Source organism: Oncorhynchus keta, chromosome 9 (genome assembly GCF_023373465.1).
Source record: "Oncorhynchus keta strain PuntledgeMale-10-30-2019 chromosome 9, Oket_V2, whole genome shotgun sequence".
NCBI classification, from domain to species: Eukaryota; Metazoa; Chordata; class Actinopteri; order Salmoniformes; family Salmonidae; genus Oncorhynchus; species Oncorhynchus keta.
The window spans coordinates 27,564,889-27,569,866 of record NC_068429.1 but is presented as its reverse complement, the minus strand read 5'-3'; the positions used below and the strand labels follow the sequence as shown (position 1 = coordinate 27,569,866).

General features: G+C 40.8%; 1 non-coding gene across 1 annotated transcript; it reads right to left on the bottom strand.

Moving 5' to 3' along the window:
• Positions 1-1,087: 1,087 nt before the first annotated feature.
• On the bottom strand, positions 1,088-1,159 carry trnaa-ugc (transfer RNA alanine (anticodon UGC)). The gene has a single exon. It is a non-coding gene; the product is annotated as a tRNA-Ala (tRNA).
• Positions 1,160-4,978: the final 3,819 nt, after the last annotated feature.

Below are 4,978 nucleotides of genomic sequence, written 5' to 3'. Positions count from 1 at the left end.
GAAAGAGGAAGCACTTACAAAGTGAAGATCTCCAGGAGTTAGGGGAGGGAAAAGACCGTCTAACTCAATCTTAATTAGTAAGGATCTCAGACACAGATTTTAGGGGAATGTTCCTGCACTGGATGGCAAACTAGCAGTGAGCTTTAATTTGTGTTTCTCTGTAACACTGGGGACTGGCTGATAAAACATTTGTGAGAACAGAGAAGGAGGGAAAAGAACAAAAACAAGGGCAAAGAACAACTTTTTTAAATGTTTATTATTTTTATTGAATATTCGAAACTGCAATGAACTTGCAGTGAAGCCGCTCAATAACTACATCATACCAGTCATCCAACAATGAACTTGCAGTGAAGCCGCTCAATAACTACATCATACCAGTCATCCAACAATGAACTCGCAGTGAAGCCGCTCAATAACTACATCATACCAGTCATCCAACAATGAACTTGCAGTGAAGCCGCTCAATAACTACATCATACCAGTCATCCAACAATGAACTTGCAGTGAAGCCGCTCAATAACTACTTCATACCAGTCATCCAACAGATTCCCATTCAGAGCAACACACAGAAGCATCCAGGGTCAATGTCCTGCTCAAGGGCATGTTGACCGATCTACCACCAGGCCAAAAAACGTGAACCCGAACCCTCCAAGATCCCCCCACAGTTGCCCAATAGCTGTCCCTCAACTATTCGATACCCCTCCCACAGTCCCCCCCAGGAAGATATAAAATATAAGATTAAATAAAATAAAAAATACAATTAATTCCATTCCCCACCCATAAATGTCTTCTGTAGTGGACATCATGATGTTACATTTGTCATATTTACTTTCAACCGATTCCTTATGTCAACTACAGTGCACATACAATCCAAAAATATCTGTGTTTTTATCAATCTCAGTGGTCTGTAGTCATGCAGAGAGGAAGCCTTGAGGGGTCACAATGGAACACAAGTCTGAGTTTAAATAAGCAGTGTGTGCTGCTTACGTATTTTGTTTGACAATAACACTGATCTAAACTAAACTACGGGTGAAATCCATAGAGATTTGGACAAACAATGGGTTATTCAAAATTGTGAAAACAACTGTGGAGATGCCGGGGATTGAACCCGGGGCCTCATACATGCAAAGCATGCGCTCTACCACTGAGCTACATCCCCTTCCATGCATATTGGGAAAAAATATGCTTTTCTAAACAAAGCATTGGAAATGTAATTGACTATCATTGAAATAAAGTTTTTGCAGTTGCCATTTCTCCAAAAAAGTATACTCCCGTTATCGCAGAAATATATAGTTAAATTGCCTACGGAGGACACCGGGAAGATTGTTCTTCACCTTTACCACAAGATGGCAGTATCTCCATACTACAACGTTTTATTTCACCAGAGATTTGATATCACAGAAGAAAGGCTATACTTGAATATGATCTTTGGCCATCAAAGATGGTGGTAAATAAACATTAATCAACACATTGAGTCTCCTTAATGTACATGTTGTTATCATGAATTTTACTTGTGCTTTCAACTTGAATGTCTTATTGTATATGGATTGTATAATATCCATGTATTTCAGTATCGTGGACGCCATCCAGTGGCGACCTGTTGCCTGTTTTTTTTTATTTTTTATTCTCTCTTCAGGTTGCCTGTTTTGCATGTTATTTTGGCATTAATACATTTAACATATCAGTTTGCAAACAATGTTAAAAAATAATAATTTTAAGTTAATAAAGACGCATACAAACATGGGCTCTTTTTACTTTCCTGACTAAGGCAGCACCAAAATGCAGATGTTTCCGCCTGGCTCAGTGCTTTCAGTGCAGCCAGCGGAAAATACAGAGTGTAGGGGTTGGAGATGTTCTCTAATTGTGCTATGATTGACTCAGTGTTCTGTCACTCATGGGGACAAGGTGTGTCCAAAAATGTATTGTATGCTGCTGCATAAATTATGTAATATGCCAGGGGAGATATATATACCGTACCTAAGAAAGTAATACTAAGCCCATATGCCTCACCCTACTAATTTGGTCCCTTTTCCCCTCATAATTTCACCTACTGTTCTGACTTGGTGGTGCACATATAGCCTATAGCCTGTTTTAGAGAAATGTAATCATTGAATATTGTAAGAGCTTTCATTGTCTGCTTATATGCCCCCTTTATTTATCCTATGATTCTGACTTGGTGTACAGAGAGAATACTGTAAGAATGGACAATGTTCTGAATTCTGTCGCTGTACATTTCAAAAGTGCTGAAATAAAAAGTTATATTGACTATGTACAGCCTAGCTTGCTCATTAATGTCTTAATCGAAATTACGGATTGCCTTTAATCTGCTCGTCGTCCCCTTATGCCATAGTTTGTACATCTCAATTGCTAGTAGAAACCACATTTGTTTAAGCAGGTCAGCCATATCAGCTATGTTTTTTTTAAAGGCAGTAAATGAAGCTGAATGAACTGTTTTTCTGCCAGACAAGGCTCCGCTGATAGCCCGGTGTAGCAGTGGGACTGCTGTTGTTACAGCTTTATGTAGGCCGGAACAGTTTGTGGGCACCGTTTGTCACCGTCACAGTGCAATTCATGTATTGTGTTGTGTTGTGTAGTGGCTTTGCTGACAAGCATCTAAAAAAATACATGTACAACAAGATTTACATACTAACATCACCACTGCATATATCAGTCAAATCTTCAAACAGTTGAAAAATATATTGCTTCGCCTCATCCTCGCTGATGATATCAAAGAAGGTGGGAAAGTTTCTTAATGATAGCTATCACTTTTAAGGAATGTAGAAGCTTCATGTTGTTACCTAGGAGACAATTGTTACATCACATCAGTCAGGCATCAAATTATTTACTGAGTTCTAGAATGTGCATTGGTGTCATTGAAGGTAAGGAGAAGCAGTTGGGTGCAAGACGTATTCAAATATGAACATGGTTTTACTGCTCTAAACAGGTGAAATACAGTACTCTAAATATAAAATATTATACATGAGATATCATGTTTTGTGGAATTCTCATGGTTACGTGTTTCACTGCTTGGTTTGCTAAACACCAGACCAGGCCGTGTTTAGGTCAAACCAAACTGTCAGCAGAGTGTTAAAAAATGGACCTCGCAGAAGAGCTGGGGCAGTTGGACCTGCTGACCACCGATGGACCATTCACCATGAAGGAGATAACACAGGTGCAGACACAGCAGTCACATGCTTCGAAAACAACAGGTGTTGACTGACAGTGAAATGCTTATTTACGGGCCCTTCTCAACAATGCAGAGAGAAAGAAAATAGAGAAATAATAGAAAAGTAAAGAGTCAATGATAACCTGGCTATATACACAGGGTACCAGTACAGAGTCGATGATAACCTGGCTATATACACAGGGTACCAGTACAGAGTCGATGATAACCTGGCTATATACACAGGGTACCAGTACAGAGTCTATGATAACCTGGCTATATACACAGGGTACCAGTACAGAGTCGATGATAACCTGGCTATATACACAGGGTACCAGTACAGAGTCGATGATAACTTGGCTATATACACAGAGTACCAGTACAGAGTCGATGATAACCTGGCTATATACACAGGGTACCAGTACAGAGTCGATGATAACCTGGCTATATACACAGGGTACCAGTACAGAGTCGATGATAACTTGGCTATATACACAGGGTACCAGTACAGAGTCGATGATAACCTGGCTATATACACAGGGTACCAGTACAGAGTCGATGATAACCTGGCTATATACACAGGGTACCAGTACAGAGTCGATGATAACCTGGCTATATACACAGGGTACCAGTACAGAGTCTATGATAACCTGGCTATATACACAGGGTACCAGTACAGAGTCGATGATAACCTGGCTATATACACAGGGTACCAGTACAGAGTCGATGATAACTTGGCTATATACACAGAGTACCAGTACAGAGTCGATGATAACCTGGCTATATACACAGGGTACCAGTACAGAGTCGATGATAACCTGGCTATATACACAGGGTACCAGTACAGAGTCGATGATAACCTGGCTATATACACAGGGTACCAGTACAGAGTCGATGATAACCTGGCTATATACACAGAGTACCAGTACAGAGTTGATGTGCAGGGGTACGAGGTAATTGAGGTAGATACACTACATGACCAAAAGTAGGTGGACACCTGCTCGTTGAACATTTCATTCCATAATCATGGGCATTAATATGGTGTTGGTCCCCCAGTTGCTGATATAACAGCCTCCACTCTTCTGGGAAGGCTTTCCACTAGATGCTGGAACATTGCTGCGGGGACTTGCTTCCATTCAGCCACAAGAGCATTAGTGAGGTCAGGCACTGATGTTAGGTTAATTAGGCCTGGCTCCCATTCGTGGGTGAACAGGGAGTACAGAAGTGGACTAAGCACGACCCCTGTGTTGAGGGTCAGTGTGGCAGATGTCTTGGTGCCTAAACTCATCACCTAGGGGCGGACCGTCGACCTACACGAGCCTACATGACGACTAGTCTGTTTGTATAATCGTCTTCATAAACACGACTAGATAAATGCTTCACAAATGATTTATAAGCAAAGTACTAAGGATGGATGATATAACAAGTGATCTGGTGCTTTGCCAATAGTGGCAACCTTTTAACCAACATTTATAGCATGACAGTTGCTTATTTGTGACTTCTAAAACATTTGCATATGGGTCATATAAAGGGTTTATGAAGGCTTCAATACATTTAGTCATTTAAAATGGGGCCATGAATTCAAAAGATTTCTTACCTCTCATTAAAAAATGCTCCTCTAAATAGGCCTCACCAGAGCCATAGATAGGCAGTACATGTAACTCTGGTCCAACACTTTTATTCCTCCTCACACTGTTGTTCTCAGATCATCTCTGACCTAAAGAAGGACAACTTCAACCTCAGACTCCGCATCTTCTTCTACGAGGAGCGGCTGCAGCAGAGGTGTGATGACTCTGTTGAGGAAATGTACAAAAC